At 37.8% G+C, this 16,965-nt stretch overlaps 1 protein-coding gene across 4 annotated transcripts in view; it reads right to left on the reverse strand.

Annotated features, from left to right (window-relative positions):
* The window catches only part of FAM126A (family with sequence similarity 126 member A), a 133,472-nt gene that overhangs the window by 87,606 nt on the left and 28,901 nt on the right, over positions 1–16,965 (reverse strand). The window contains exon 1 of one of the 4 annotated variants that reach the window (XM_042920023.1): positions 1,552–1,574. The exons of the other annotated variants lie outside the window; for them this stretch is intronic. The gene's annotated coding sequence lies outside the window, so the exon portion shown is untranslated. Of the gene's footprint in view, positions 1–1,551; positions 1,575–16,965 lie in introns of those variants that run through there. 4 annotated transcript variants of the gene reach the window in all.

A 16,965-nucleotide genomic window follows, 5' to 3' on the forward strand; every position in this document is an offset into this window, starting at 1 on the left:
CAGCAATGAAACAAATAACTTAGTACTGAATTATTACCCAAAGTATAAAATAAGCATACATGCATCCATATGGAAAGACAAGACATACATACATAAATACATAAAATTTAGAGAGCAAGAGACAAGGCTTCCTTTCATAAGAATTCCAAATGATATATCCAGGAGGAGTTTAGTCCCTGCCTCCCTATTGAGAATGTGCTGTATATAGTGATTTGTTTCCAAAGAATAGGATATAGAAAGGGGAAAATAGTAACTTTATAAGAGAAATCTGTCAAACACTGACTTGATCAAGATTAACCTCAGCCATGATGTCATGTGAATATCACGCACCCCGGATATGATATGATGAGAAGGGCACTTAACCACTGTGGTATTCTTTCCAAAAACCCATAAACCCAGTATAATAATGAGGAAAACATTAGAGAAAACTCAATTTAAGGGATGTTCTACAAAATTTCCAATCTGTACTCCTCAAAGGTAACATGGTCATAAAAAAACAAAAAAGACCAGGAAACTCTTAGAGACCAGAGAGACTAAGGTGACATGACAACTAAATACAATATGGTATCCTGGAACAGATCCTAGAACAGAAAAAGGACAGTGATGAAAAAACTGATGAGATCCCAATAAAGTCTGGAATTTAGTTAATAGAAATGTAATAGTAATGACAAATGTACAATCCTAAAATGACATTAAGAGAAACTGAATAAAAATAGAACTACCCTACGACCCAGCTATTGCACTACTAGGCATTTATCCACATGATACAGGTGTGCTGTTTCAAAGGGACACATGCACCCCCATGTTTATAGCAGCACTATCAACAATAGCCAAAGTATGGAAAGACCCCAAAGTCCATCGATGGATGAATGGATAAAGAAGATGTGGTATATATATATATATATATATATATATATATATATATATATATATATATACACACACACTATGGAGTATTACTCGGCAATCAAAAAGAATGAAATCTTGCCATTTGCAACTATGTGGATGGAACTACAGGGTATTATGCTAAGTGAAATGACTCAGTCAGAGAAAGACAAAAATCATATGACTTCACTCATACGAGGACTGTAAGAGACAAAACAGATGAACATAAGGGAAGGGAAACAAAACTAATAAAAACAGGGAGGGGGACAAAACAGAAGAGACTCATAAATATGGAGAACAAACTGAGGGTTACTAGAGGGGTTGTGGGAGGCGGGGTGGGCTAAATGGGTAAGGGGCACTAAGGAATCTACTCCTGAAATCACTGTTGCACTATATGCTAACTAATTTTTAAAAATAAAAAATTAAATAAAAAAAAGAGAGAAACTGAAGCTGGGTGTGTGATATTTGGGAATACTCTATACTATCTCTGTAACTTTTCTATAAATCTAAAATTGTTCATAAAATTATTTTTTTAAATTGAGGCTCTGAAAAAGTTGTCTATTTATGTAGGTTAATATCTATTGATATTTACTATATTTAAAAACAAAACAGAAATTTTTAAAAAACAAGAACACATAAGCACACATCCCATTAGTTATCACTTACCATGTAGCCTCTGGAAAGAACCACTGTTTATTTATCAATGGGAATGAAAAAGACAAATAGAAGCCCTACTATTATTATGAAAATAGTTTTAAACTTGTAGACTACATGAAAGGGTCTTAGGGACTCCCAAGAGATCCCCAAATGATCCTTTGAGAGCTACTGCTCTAGTCCTTCTCATTACCCACTTTGATCTCTTATATCTTTTCAGCACACCCTTTTATGCACTCAAACCCCAAAACCTTTCAACCCTACTGGACATAATGTCATATCCCAATATTTTTCCTCTCCTTGCCCATTTATTTTTTTATTTTTTTTTTTAATTTTTTTTCAACGTTTTTTATTTATTTTTGGGACAGAGAGAGACAGAGCATGAACGGCGGAGGGGCAGAGAGAGAGGGAGACACAGAATCTGAAACAGGCTCCAGGCTCCGAGCTATCAGCCCAGAGCCTGACGCGGGGCTGGAACTCACGGACCGTGAGATCGTGACCTGGCTGAAGTCGGACGCTTAACCGACTGCGCCACCCAGGCGCCCCTCTCCTTGCCCATTTAAATTATTAGTCAATTCTAATCACCATTTTGAATATACTTTCTCAGCTATTTTGCCTTTAATTGTTTATTCCTCTGGAAAAATACAGCCCTGGTAAAATCCAACTCTCTACATGGTCCATGTCAGCACCACTCAGCTGAACAAAGTGGAGAAAATGACTAAAACAACACTTAAAAGTTATGACCAAGAACCTTAAGCATGCCCTTAAGGCTACCTGGCAATCCTGCAGAGTTCCCCTATAGTCTACTCACTTTCCCACTCTCCTACTTAATTGTTTCATGTATTGTATCTGATCCTCAAAACCCCAAAACCTTCTCCCCATTCTAACTCTTGGCTGATAATCTTAATTCTTACTTCACTGAACAATCACAAGAAAATTACCACATATTCACAAATGTCTACATACCTAAAGCATCTGTATCTATATATTCCATCTTTCCTTCTGGTAACTATAAATGAATTGTCCATGAACCTATTTGAGGCCAATCCTTTGAATAATGCACTACAATTATCCTCTCTTGCCTACCTAACAAAATCACTTTAACAAGTCTCCGTCTCTTCCTAATTAAATTTGTCCCTCGCTACTAATTCATTCACCCCAAAAAGCTCTTAACCTCATTTCCTCTTTAGCTATCTTCACATTTCCTGTTCCAGTTTTACATTAAAACTTCTCAAAAGAGTTGTATGCTTGTTTCTAATTTCTATATGCCTTTACTTTTTTTTTTTTTTTTTTTTTTTTTTAGTTTTTAAAAATCAACTTTAAGGTACAATTTATACACAATAAAATGTACACATTTTAAATGTTCAGTTCTATATATCTAACCTTTCCAGTCAATCCTCCAATCCCCTATCTCAGGCAACTACTGATTTGATTTCTATCACTATAGATTATTTCAGTCTGCACAAGAGCTTCATATAAATGGAGTCATATATTATGTACGTGTGTTTCTGGCTTCATCTTCTCAGCATAATGTTTTTCAAATTTATTAACACTGTTGAGTATATCAATAGTTTGTTCTTTCTTATTGCTAACTTTTATGAATATACCACAATGTATTTACCTGTTTACCTGTTGATTGACATACAGATTGTCAAACTAGGTCTAGTTTGGACCTATTATGAATCAAGCTGCTATACACATTCACCTGGCAGACTACTATCTGAAGATGACCACAACATAATCTCCTTACAAGATAATTTGGACACATCTGTCTCATCAAGAAGTGGAATCAATGTAACCTCCCTTTCAATGTAGGTAAGCTTGTTACCATGGCTAGGTCACACAAGTGATATAGTTTCCACTTGATTCTCTGTGGGACCATCATTCTCGAAACCTATCCACTGTATTATGAAAATGCCCAAGGACTAACATGGAGAGGCCACATGTAGGTGTTCTCCATTGACAATCTTACTGAGTCCCCACTAATAGTCAACATCAACCAGCAGACCTATGAGCACACGAGTCTTCAGATAATTCCAGCCCCCAGTCACCCCTAGCCTTTGAGCCCTCTCAGCTAAGGCCATAAACATAGACAAAACAGAAAAGTCATCTTACCTGTCTTTTCTCAAATCCTTAACTATAGAATCCATAAGCATGATAAAATGGCTTTATCCATGCTACTAAATTTGGGATGGTTATGCAGCAATAGCAACTGGAACAATATGTATACAAATCTTATGGGCACATTTTTATTTATCTTGGTAAAACACCTATGAGTAGAATTGCTAGGTCATGTAATAACAAAATGTTTTAAATTTTTTTCTTTTTTTTATTATTTTTTGATATGAAATCTATTGTCAAATTGGTTTCCATACAACACCCAGTGCTCATCCCAACAGGTGCCCTCCTCAATACCCCTCACCCACCCTCCCCTCCCTTGCACCCCCCATCAACCCTCAGTTTGTTCTCAGTTTTTAAGAGTCTATTATGTTTTGGCTCCCTCCCTCTCTAACCCTTTTTTTTCTTTTCTTTTTTTTCCTTCCCCTCCCCCATGGTCTTCTGTTAAGTGTCTCAGGATCCACATAGGAGTGAAAACATATGGTATCTGTCTTTCTCTGCCTGACTTATTTCACTTAGCATAACACTCTCCAGTTCCATCCACATTGCTATAAAAGGCCATATTTCATTCTTTCTCATTGCCATGTATCCCACGGTGTATATAAACCACAATTTCTTTATCCATTCATTAATTGATGGACATTTAGACTCTTTCCATAATTTGGCTGTTGTTGGAAGTGCTGCTATAAACATTGGGGTACAAGTGCCCCTATGCATCAGCACTCCTGTATCCCTTGAGTAAATTCCTAGCAGTGCTATTGCTGGGTCATAGGGTAGATCTATTTTTCATTTTTTGAGGAACCTCCACACTGTTTTCCAGAGCAACTGCACCAGTTTGCATTCCCACCAACAGTGCACATCCTCACCAGCATCTATAGTCTCCTGATTTGTTCACTTTAGCTCCTCTGACTGGCGTGAGGTGATATCTCAGTGAGGTTTTGAGGTATTTTCCTGATGAGAAGCGACATTGAGCATCTTTTCATGTAACTGTTGGCCATCTGGATGTCTTTTTTAGAGAAGTGTCTATTCATGTTTTCTGCCCATTTCTTCACTGGACATTTGTTTTTCGGGTGTAGAGTTTGGTGAGTTTTTTATAGATTTTGGATACTAGCCCTTTGCCCAATATGTCATTTGCAAATATCTTTTCCCATTCCGTTGGTTGCCTTTTAGTTTTCTTGATTGTTTCCTTTGCAGTGCAGAAGCATTTTATCTTTATGAGGTCCCAATAGTTCATTTTTGCTTTTAATTCCCTTGCCTTTGGGGATATGTCAAGTAAGAAATCACTGCGGCTGAGGTCAGAGAGGTTTTTTTCCTGCTTTCTCCTCTAGGAATTTGATGGTTTTCTGTCTCACATTCAGGTCCTTTATCCATTTTGAGTTTATTTTTGTGAATGGTGTAAGAAAGTGGTATAGTTTTACCTTTCTGCATGTTGCTGTCTAGTTCTCCCAGCACCATTTGTTAAAGAGATTGTCTTTTTTCCATTGGATATTCTTTCCTGCTTTGTCAAAGTTAGTTGGCCATACTTTTGTGGGTCTAATTCTGGGGTTTCTATACTATTCCATTGGTCTATGTGTCTGTTTTTGTGCCAATACCATACTGTCTTGATGATGACAGCTTTGTAGTAGAGGCTAAAGTCTGGGATTCTGATGCCTCCCACTTTGGTCTTCTTCTTCAAAATTACTTTGGCTATTCGGGGTCTTTTGTGGTTCCATATGAATTTTAGGATTGCTTGTTCTAGCTTTGAGAAAAATGCTGGTGCAGTTTTGATTGGGATTGCATTGAATGTGTAGATAGCTTTGGGTAGTATTGACATTTTAACAATATTCATTCTTCCAATCCATGAGCATGGAATGTTTTTCCATTTCTTTATGTCTCCTTCAATTTCCTTCATAAGCTTTCTATAGTTTTCAGCATACAGATCTTTTACATCTTTGGTTAGGTTTATTCCTAGGTATTTTATGCTTCTTGGTGCAATTGTGAATGGGATCAGTTTCTTTCTCTTTCTGTTGCTTCATTATTAGTGTATAAGAATGCAAGTGACTTCTGTACATTGATTTTGTATGCTGCGACTTTGCTGAATTCTTGTACCAGTTCTAGCAGACTTTTGGTGGAGTCTATCGGGTTTTCCACGTATAATATCATGTCATCTGCAAAAAGTGAAAGCTTGACATCATCATTGCCAATTTTCATGCCTTTGATTTCCTTTTGTGGTCTGATTGCTGATGCTAGAACTTCCAGCACTATGTTAAACAACAGCAGTGAGAGTGGGCATCCCTGTCGTGTTCCTGATCTCAGGGAAAAAGCTCTCAGTTTTTCCCCATTGAGGATGATGTTAGCTGTGGGCTTTTCATAAATGGCTTTTATGATCTTTAAGTATGTTCCTTCTATCCCTACTTTCTCGAGGGTTTTTATTAAGAAAGGATGCTGAATTTTGTCAAATGCTTTTTCTGCATCGATAGACAGGATCATATGGTTCTTATCTTTTCTTTTGTTAATGTGATGTATCACATTGATTGATTTGCAAGTGTTGAACCAGCCCTGCAGCCCAGGAATGAATCCCACTTGATCATGGTGAGTAATTCCTTTTATATGCTGTTGAATTCGATTTGCTAGTATCTTGTTGAGAATTTTTGCGTCCATATTCATTGGGGATATTGGCCTGTAGTTCTCTTTTTTTGCTGGGTCTCTGTCTGGTTTAGGAATCAAAGTAATGCTGGCTTCAAAGAATGAGTCTGGAAGTTTTCCTTCCCTTTCTATTTTTTGGAACAGCTTCAGAAGGATAGGTAGTATCTCTCAAGATTATGAGATTTTTGATAACTGATTCAATTTCTTCGCTAGTTATGGGCCTGTTCAAGTTCTCTATTTCTTCCTCTTTGAGTTTTGGAAGTGCACGGGTGCTTAGGATTTTGTCCATTTCTTTCAGGTTGTCCAGTTTGTTGGCATATAATTTTTCATAGTATTCCCTAATAATTGCTTGTATTTCTGAGGATTGGTTGTAATAATTCCATTTTCATTCATGATTTTATCTATTTGGGTCATCTCCCTTTTCTTTTTGAGAAGCCTGGCTAGAGGTTTATCAATTTTGTTTATTTTTTTCAAAAAACCAACTCTTGGTTTCATTGATCTGCTCTACAGTTTTTTTAGATTCTATATTGTTTATTTCTGCTCTGATCTTTATTATTTCTCTTCTGCTGGGTTTGGAGTGTCTTTGCTGTTCTGCTTCTATTTCCTTTAGGTGTGCTGTTAGATTTTGTATTTGGAATTTTTGTTGTTTCTTGAGATAGGCCTGGATTGCAATGTTTTTTCCTCTCAGGACTGCCTTCGCTGCATCCCAAAGCGTTTGGATTGTTGTATTTTCATTTCCATTTGTTTCCATATACTTTTTAATTTCCTCTCTAATTGCCTGGTTGACCCATTCATTCTTTAGTAGGGTGTTCTTTAACCTCCATGCTTTTGGAGGTTTTCCAGACTTTTTCCTGTCATTGATTTCAAACTTCATAGCATTGTGGTCTTAGGTATGCATGGTATGATCTCAATTCTTTTACACTTATGAAGGGCTGTTTTGTGACCCAGTATGTGATCTTGGAGAATGTTCCATGTGCACTCGAGAAGAAAGTATATTCTGTGGCTTTGGGATGCAGAGTTCTAAATATATCTGTCAAGTCCATCTGGTCCAATGTATCATTCAGGGCCCTTGTTTCTTTACTGATCTTGTGTCTAGATGATCTATCCATTGTTGTGGGTGGAGGATTAAAGACCCCTGCAATTACCACATTCTTATCAATTAGGTTGCTTATGTTTGGGAGTAATTGTTTTATATATTTGGGGGCTCCCCTATTCGGTGCATATTTATAATTGTTAGCTCTTCCTGATGGATAGACCCTGTAATCATTATATAATGTCCTTCTTCATCTCTTGTTACAGCCTCTAATTTAAAGTCTAGTTTGTCTGATATAAGTATGGCTACTCCAGCTTTCTTTTGACTTCCAGTAGCGTGATAGATAGTTCTCCATCCCCTCACTTTCAATCTGAAGGTGTCCTCAGGTCTAAAATGAGTCTCTTGTAGACAGCAAATAGATGGATCTTGTTTTTTGTTCCATTCTGATACCCTATGTCTTTTGGTTGGAGCATTTTGTCCATTTACATTCAGTGTTATTATAGAAAAGTATGGGTTTAGAGTCATTGTGATGTCTGTAGGTTTCATGCTTGTAGTGATGTCTCTGGTACTTTGTGGTCCTTGCAACATTTCACTTACAGAATCTCCCTTAGGATCTCTTGTAGGGTTGGTTTAGTGGTGATGAATTCCTCCGGTCTTTGTTTGTTTGGGAAGACCTTTATCTCTCCTTCTATTCTGAATGACAGACTTGCTGGATAAAGGAATCTCAGCTGCATATTTTTTTCTGTTCATCACATTGAAGATTTCCTGCCATTCCTTTCTGGACTGCCAAGTTTCAGTAGATAGGTCTGCTACTAGTCTTATCGGTCTCCCTTTATAAGTTAGAGCATGTTTATCCCTAGCTGCTTTCAGAATTTTCTCTTTATCCTTGTATTTTGCCAGTTTCACTATGATATGTCGTGCAGAAGATCGATTTAAGTTACATCTGAAGCAAGTTCTCTGTGCCTCTTGGATATCAATGCCTTTTTCCTTCCCCAGATCAGGGAAGTTCTCAGCTATGATTTGTTCAAGTACACCTTCAGCCCCTTTCTCCCTCTCTTCCTCTTCTGGAATTCCTATTATACGGATATTGTTCCGTTTGATTGCATCACTTCGTTCTCTAATTCTCCCCTCATACTCCTGGGGTTTTTTATCTCTCTTTTTCTCAGCTTCCTCTTTTTCCATAATTTTATCTTCTAATTCACCTATTCTCTCCTCTGCCTCTTCAATCCGAGATGTGGTCGCCTCCATTTTATTTTGCACCTCATTTATAGCATTTTTTAGCTCCTCATGACTATTTCTTAGTCCCTTGATCTCTGTAGCAATAGATTCTCTGCTGTCCTCTATACTTTTTTCAAGCCCAGCGATTAATTTTATGACTATTATTCTAAATTCTTGTTCCATTATATTGCTTAAATCATTTTTGATCAATTCGTTAGCTGTCACTACTTCCTGGAGTTTCTCTTGAGGAGAGTTCTTCCGTTTTGTCATTTTGGGTAGTCCCTGGGGTGGTGCCAAACTGCAGGGCACTTCCCCTGTGCTGTCTGGAGTAACTTGGGTTGGTGGGCAGGGCCACAGTCAGACCTGATGCCTGTCCCCAGCCCACCGCTGGGGCCACAGTCAGACTGGTGTGTACCTTATCTTCCCCTCTCCCAGGGGCAGGACTCACTGTGGAGTGGCGTGGCCCCTGTCCAGGCTACTTGCACACTGCCAGGCTTGTGGTGCTGCTTCGATGGGATCTGGCGGATTAGCCAGAGTGGATCTGCAAGGTGCACAGCGGCAGGAGGGGCAGGCTTAACTCGCTTTGCCATCGGTGGTCCCCTGCAGGAGGGGCCCTGCAGCACCGAGAGGGAAGCAGACCCATCGCAGGGATGGATCCACATAAGCACAGTGTTGGGTGTTTGCGTGGTGCAAGCAAGTTCAGTGATGGGAACTGGTTCCCTTTGGGATTACGGCTGGGGGATGGGAGAGGGAGATGGCGCTTACCAGCGCCTTTGTCCTGAGCTGAGTTCTGTCTTCCGGGACTCAACAACTCTCCCTCCCACTGTCCCCTCGCCCTCCCACTCTCCAAGCAGAGCTGTTGATTTTAACATTCTAGATGTTAAGTCCCACTGGCTGTCAAAACTCATGGAGTCCGCCCCTCTGCTTTTGCAAGCCAGACTTCAGGGGCTCTGCCTTGCCTGGCGGGCTGCCGCTCCACTGCCCCGGCTCCCCCACACCAGTCCATGTAGCACGCACCACCTCTCCACCCTTCCTACCCTCTTCTGTGGGCCTCTTGTCTACGCTTGGCTCCAGAGAGTCCATTCTGCTAGTCTTCTGGTGGTTTTCTGGGTTATTTAGGGAGGTGTGGGTGGAATCTAAGTGATCAGCAGGACGAGGTGAGCCCAGCGCCCTCCTATGCCGCTATCTTCTTCTCCTAACCTCCTGTTTTAACTTCATGTACACATACACAACAACAGCAGCAGCCATTTTACACTTCCAGCAACAATCTGTAAGATTTTCAATCTTATCTCTAATCCTCATCAACATTTGGTTTTAAAATTTTAACCATTGTAGTTGAGTATGTAGTAGTATTTCATAGTTTTAATTTATAGTTCTATGATGACTAACATTAAATACTTTTTCATGTACCTATTGACTATTCATGTATCTTCTTTTGTGAAGTGTTTCTTTAGGTTGTTTGCCCATTGTTAATCAGGTTATAGGTCTTCTTATTGAGTTGTGAGTGTTCTTAATGTGTTCTGAATTAATATTTATTTTGCAAACATTTTCTCCTAATTTGTGACTTGCCTTTTTATTTTCTTAATGGTATTTTTCAAATAGCAGAAGGTTTTATTGTGATGAAGTCCAATATGTTTTTTTTTTTTCTTTCATGGTTAGTATTTTCTGTGTCCTATCTAAAACATTATTGCCTACTGAAAGAATTCAATTTATTTAATAGATGTAGAGCTGTTTAAAATTTTCTACTTCTTTTTGGGTCAGTTTTGGTGCGTTGGACATAAACACTTCATATATGTTGCTAGAGCTCTGTGCAGGAGGAAAACGTGTCTCCCATGAGACCACCATGAGGGAGGACTTTGAAAGCTTGTGCCTGGTTTCCTCTTGATTCTAGCTGATACATCTTTTTCCTTTACCTAATCCAGCTTTATATACTTTCATTGTAACAGAGCATAGTAAGTATAACTGCTTCTGAGTCCTGTGAGTTCCAGTGAATCTTCTAACATGTGTATGCCATGGAACATCTGAAATTGACTACTATCAAGATTTCTCTTTATTTTTGGTTTTCAGCAGTTTAGCTACGATAAGATTATGTGTGTTTTTCTTTGAATTTATCCTGTTTGGGGTAGCTGAGTTTCCTAGATCAATAAATCAATGTTTTTGATCAAATTTGAGAAAATCTCACCCACTGTATCTTCAAATAGGCCTCCTACCATTGTCACTCTCCTCTTCTGGGACTCTAATTACACATATGTAAGACTGATATTTTCCCACTGATCCTGGAAGCTCTGTTCATTTTCCTTCAATCTTTTTTTCTCTGTGTTTCTTAGATTGGATAATTCTACTGATGTCCTCTTTATTCTTCTATCTCCAATCTGCTGTAAAAATTTCATACAGGAAAATTTTCTTTTATCTTTTTTCTTCCTTCCTTCCTTCCTTCCTTCCTTCCTTTTTTTAAGAAAGGCAGACTGCCACATGCAGCACCTCATTTGGATGTGTCTGGAATCTTGGAATTTTGACTACCCTGTTCTCCTATAAATGGACCTTGAGAGCTTGTTTGGGGGTTCTAGCAGGGGAGCACAGCTACTTGTATACCCTTGACAGAGAACTATACTCCTTCATTGGGGAAGGTCGCCCTCTTTGACAGAGCACACAGCTTTGTGAGGAACACACATGAAGTAGTGAGGGAGGAAAGGGACACCCGCCTAGCCAGCCAGATCAGCCAAATCAACCCTAGTGATCAATGGGGTGAAAGATGTCACAGCCAGATAGCCCTCACATCCATAAAAGAAATATTTATTTATTTATTTATTTATTTATTTATTTCTCCTCAGACCTAGGATTTCCATTTGGTTTTCTTATTACACTTTCCATTTTTCTCTGATATTCCCTATCTATTAATTCATTAAGGTTTCATTTTCCTTTAACTCTTTAAACGTATTTTATTTTAATTTTTGAGTATATTTATCATAGCTGCTTTGAAACCTTTCTCAGCTAAGTCCAATTTATGAACCATCTTAGGGTTGATCTCTATTGACCACTCATTTTTCTTGAGTTCCATTTTCCTTCTCCTTTACGTGACTATGAACTCTGATTATATGTTGGACATTATTGATGACAAAATGTATTCTGGTTCCTTTTATAATTCTCTAAAGAGTGTTGACTTTTGTTTTAGTAATCAATTCAATTACTGGCTGATCACTTTGAATTGGTGTAAACTGACATAGACTTGGGGGATCAGGAAAATTTTCCCTAATAACTGAACTTCAGCTGAGATTTAACTAAGTGTGAGTTAACTAGGACATGATGAGAAGGTGTGGTGTGTAGTGTGCCAAGCAAACTGCATCTTATAGGAAAAGACCCTGGAAATGAACCATTGGGTTTGTTCAAGGAAAAGAAAGAAGTCTGTATGGCTAGAGTGCAGAGAGGGAGGGGGAAACCTAAATGTCCCAGATAAAGGTTGCTCCTTTATCCTGGAATGAGAGACATGTAGGCAAAGCCACAACTAATTAACAATCACCTACAGGTAATGTAGGCAAGAAATAAATTGCTGCTCTGGAGATATAATGGTCAGTCTGTTTTTGCATAGGTGAATAATATACCAAGTAGATGTACTCTGCCTTAGGAGCAGGAACTAAAACTGGTTTTGCCCACATTCTATTCTCGGTACCTAATCCAGTAACTATCAGATAGGAGATATTCAAGAAAGATCTCTTAAGTTAATAAATGGCCCCTATTTATATACACTGTAAGCCCTTTTTAAAAACAAATCTAGCATATTTTATACGTATATTATAGCTAATGTCAGTATAATAAAGCTGACGCATATTGGTTAAGCAAGTTCAACAAATTTTCAAAACTGCTTAGATTTCTTGACTCTGACCTGAACCAAGAATTTGAAAGCTAATTCTAAAGTATTATATATATAGTAGTATATAACTATAGATTTTTATTTTATTCTCTACAAAGAAGTGACAAGTGTTAAGGGGGAAGGGAATCAATAAAAAAACGTCAATAACCACTAGTGAAAAGTAATTAAGGGATGCCTGGCTTAGTCGGTTAAGCATCTGACTCTAGATCTCAGCTCAGGTCATGATCTCATGGTTTCTAAGATCAAGCCCCATGTCAGGCTCTGTGCTGACAGTGCAGAGCCTGCTTGGGATTCTCTCTCCCTCTCTCTCTGCCCCACATCCCCCACTCTCAAAAATAAATAAATAAACTTTACAAAAAAGAAAAGTAATTAAGCTGGGTATTAATTAAATCCTAATTGTACCTGCCTTACTTGCTATTCATATCTATTTACCCACCTTTCAATATAGAAGATATCCATAAAATGTCCTTCAAATTCCACTTTACCATATCATACCTACCTCTTCAATATCCACAAAAGGGTATTATCCAGGTGACGCTTGAATTAACACAAAACTGTCATTGATCTTACCAAAATGAGATGTGACTATGTTAAGAACTGGGGACTCAAGAACAGAAACTTAGAGATCTTCAAATTAGGGTAATAATCTCTACCTCTTTCTTCCAATTCCTCTCTTGCTGTCTGCCATATTCTAAACCAAATTATTCAGGAGAAAGAAAATACTTTCTATAGTTAAAGTCTGCACACAACCACAAAGACGATTTTTCTATGAATTTATAATAGCTCATTCCTTAGAAGGTCAGAAAATTGGGATAAGTTTTTAAACTTCTAATTTTGAAATACTCATAAATTTATAGGAAAATGCAAAAACTAGTACAGGAGTAATGTCGACAAAAATGGAGTAGAGCATTCCAGAGCTCTATTTCTCCACAGAAGCAACTAATAAGCTAACAAAAGCTGTCAAATCAACTCTTGCAGACCTCTGTCAGATTCAATGTAATTCCTCTCAAAATTCCAAATGCCTTTTTACAGAAATTGACAAGCTGATCCTAAATTCCTATGGAATTTCAAGAACTCAATAGTCAAAACAATCCTGAAAAAGAAAAATGGAATTGGAGGACTCACACATCCCAATTTCAAAACATATTACAAAGCTACAGTAACCAAACCACCGTGGTACTGGTGTAAGGATAGATACATAGATCAATAAAGTAGAATCAAGAGTTCAACTGATTTTCAACAAAGATGTCAAGATCATGCAATGGGTAAGGAACAATCTCTTCAACAAAGGTGCTGGAACAACTGGATATCTACATGAAAAAGAATGAAATTGGACCCATACTTCACACCAAATAAAAAAATTAACTCAAAATGATTTGAAGATCTAAATATAAAAGCTAAAACTGTAAAACTCTTGAAAGAAAACATAAGGGTTAATCTTCATTACCTTGTGTTTGGCAATAGTTTCTTATATATGACACTAAAAGTAAGAGCAAACAAAGAAAAAATAGACTTCATCAAAATTTAAAATTTTTGTGCATCAAAGGATATCATCAAGAAAGTGAAAAGAAAACACAAAGAATGGGAGAAAATATTTGCAAATCATGTATCAGATAAAGATCTACTATAAGAAGATATAAAAAAAACTCTTACAACTCTGGGTGCCTGTGTGGTTCAGTCAGTTAAGCATCCAACTTTGCTTCAGGTCATGCATGATTTCATGGTTCATGAGTTCAAGCCCCACGTAGGGCTCTGTGCTGACAGCTCAGAGCCTGAAGCCTGCTTTAGATTCTGTCTCCCTCTCTCTCTGCCCCTCCCCCCTGCCACTGCTCAAAAATAAACATTAAAAAAAATTTTTTTAAACTCTTACATCTCAATAACAATAAAAAAGACAGACAACCAAATTTAAAAATGGAAAAAGACTTGAATAGACATTTCTCTAAATAGAATACACAAACGGCCAACAAGCATATGAAAAGATGCTTTAGTCTTTGGGGAAATGCAAATTTCCTCCATGAGAGGAAATCCACTTCATATCCAATAGGATGGCTATAATAATTTTTTGAGGTATAATCGACATATAGCATTATGTTAGTTTCAGGTATACAATATAATGACTCAATATCTGTATATATTGTGAAATGATCACCAAATAAGTCTAGTTAACATCCAACACCATTAATAGGTACAAAAAAATTTTTTTCTTGTCATGAGAACTTTTAAAATCTACTCTCTTAGCAACTTTCAAATATGCAACAACTTTTCTTTCAAAAAGGAAAATAACACATGTTGGCAAGCATGTAAAGAAACAGTAACCCTTGTACACTGCCGGGGAAAGTAAAAGGGTTTAGCCACTATGGACCAACAGTTTAGCAGTTCTCAAAATTTTATTTTTTTTTTAATGTTTATTTATTCTTAAGACAGAGACAGAGCGTGAACAGGGGAGGGGCAGAGAGAGAGGGAGACACAGAATCTGAAACAGGCTCCAGGGTCTGAGCTGTCAGCACAGAGCCTGACGTGGGGCTTGAACCCACGAACTGTGAGATCATGACCTGAGCTGAAGTCGGACACTCAACCAACTGAGTCACCCAGGTCCCCCAAGCAGTTCTCAAAATTTTAAACATAGAATTACCATAAGACCTAGCAATTCCACTCTTAGGAATATACCCCAAAGAATTAAAAGTAGATGTTCAAAAACTTGCACATGAATGTCCAGAGCAGCACCATCCACGATAACCAAAAGGTGTAATGATCCATCAACTGGTGAAATGAGAAACCAAATGTGCCATATTATTTAGTCATAAAAAGAAATGAAAGATTGATTCATGAGCAACATGAATATACTTTAAAAATATTATGGGGGCGCCTGGGTGGCTCAGTCGGTTAAGCGTCCAACTTCAGTTCAGGTCATGATCTCGCGGTCCATGAGTTCGAGCCCCGTGTCGGGCTCTGGGCTGACAGCTCAGAGCCTGAAGCCTGCATCAGATTCTGTGTCTCCCTCTCTCTCTGCCCCTCCCCCATTCATGCTCTGTCTCTCTCTGTCTCAAAAATAAATAAATGTTAAAAAAATAAAAATTTAAAAAATAAATAAAAATATTATGTAAATAGAAAAATTCAAACCAAAAAAAATCACGTACTATATGATTCCATTCAGATGAAGTATTCAGAATAGGTAAATCCATAAAGATAGAAAGCAGTTTAGTGGTTGTCAGGGCCTGGAAGGAAGGTGGGGGCAGAAAGGCCTAATGGGTATGGGGTTTCCTTTTGGGATGATGAAAACGTTTTCGTATTGGATAGAGGCAAGGGTTGCACAACAATGTAAATGTACCAAATACCTCTGAATTGTACAGTGTAAAATGGTTAATTTTATGTGAATTTTACCCCATTAAAAAATAGTACAGGGGCGCCTGCATTGCTCAGTCAGTTAAGCATCCGAGTCTTGATTTCGGCTCAGGTCATGATCTCACAGGGTCTTGAGATCGAGCCCCAGGTCAGGCTCTGCACTGACTGTGGAGCCTGCTTGGGATTCTCTCTTTCCCTCTCTCTGCCCCTCCCCTGCTCTCTCTCTCTCTCTCAAAATAAACAGATAAACTTAAAAAAATAATAATACAAGAGATCCATGTACTCTTTATTCTAGTTTCTCTTAATCATTACACCATAGGTAAATTTGATATGATATCAAAGCTAGGAAATTGATACTGGTACAAAGAGAATGTTTCATTCTATGCCATTTTATCACATGTGTAGATTAGTATAACCTCCAGCACAATCAAGATATAGAACTATTCCATCACCACAAAGATCTATCTAGTGATACTCCCTTAAGTCACACTTATCCTCTTCATCTTCATCATCCCTAATTCCTGGTAACCCCTAATCTGCTCTCTATCTCTACAATTTTCTCTTTCTAAGACTGTTGTATAGATACAATCATATACTATATGACCTTTTGAGATGGTCTTTTTTCCACTCAGCATAATGTCCCTAAGATCCATCCAAGTTGTTACATGTATCAATACTTTGTTCCTTTTTATTGCAAACTAGTATTCTATGGTATGAATATACCATTTAATCATTTACCTGCTGAGGGACATTTGGGTTGTTTCCGGTTTTTTATTATTACTGCTGCCATGAATATTCTTATACAGGTTTTCTTGCAAATACAAGTTTTCATTTCTCAGGGTATCTAGGTAGCTCAGTCAGTTAAGTCTTGACTCTTGATTTCAGCTCAGGCCATGATCTCACGGTTCATGAGTTCAAGTTCTGCATCAAGCTCCAAGCTGACAATACAGAGCCCATCTGGGATTGTCTCTCACCCTATGTCTCTGCCCCTCCCCTGCATATGCTCTTTCTTGCTCTCTCTTGCTCTCTCTCAAAATAAATAAAACATTAAAAAAATTTTTTTTTAACTGTCTGACATAAATAAATATCCAGGAAATTGTTGTGATTGTTGGTTCATGTGATAGTTACAGGTTTAGTTTTTTAAGATACTGCCAAACTATTTTCCAGATATACTGTCTTCCAGGCTATACCATTTTATATTCTCACCAACAATGTGTAAAAA

Source organism: Panthera leo, chromosome A2 (genome assembly GCF_018350215.1).
Source record: "Panthera leo isolate Ple1 chromosome A2, P.leo_Ple1_pat1.1, whole genome shotgun sequence".
In the NCBI taxonomy this organism is placed as follows: Eukaryota; Metazoa; Chordata; class Mammalia; order Carnivora; family Felidae; genus Panthera; species Panthera leo.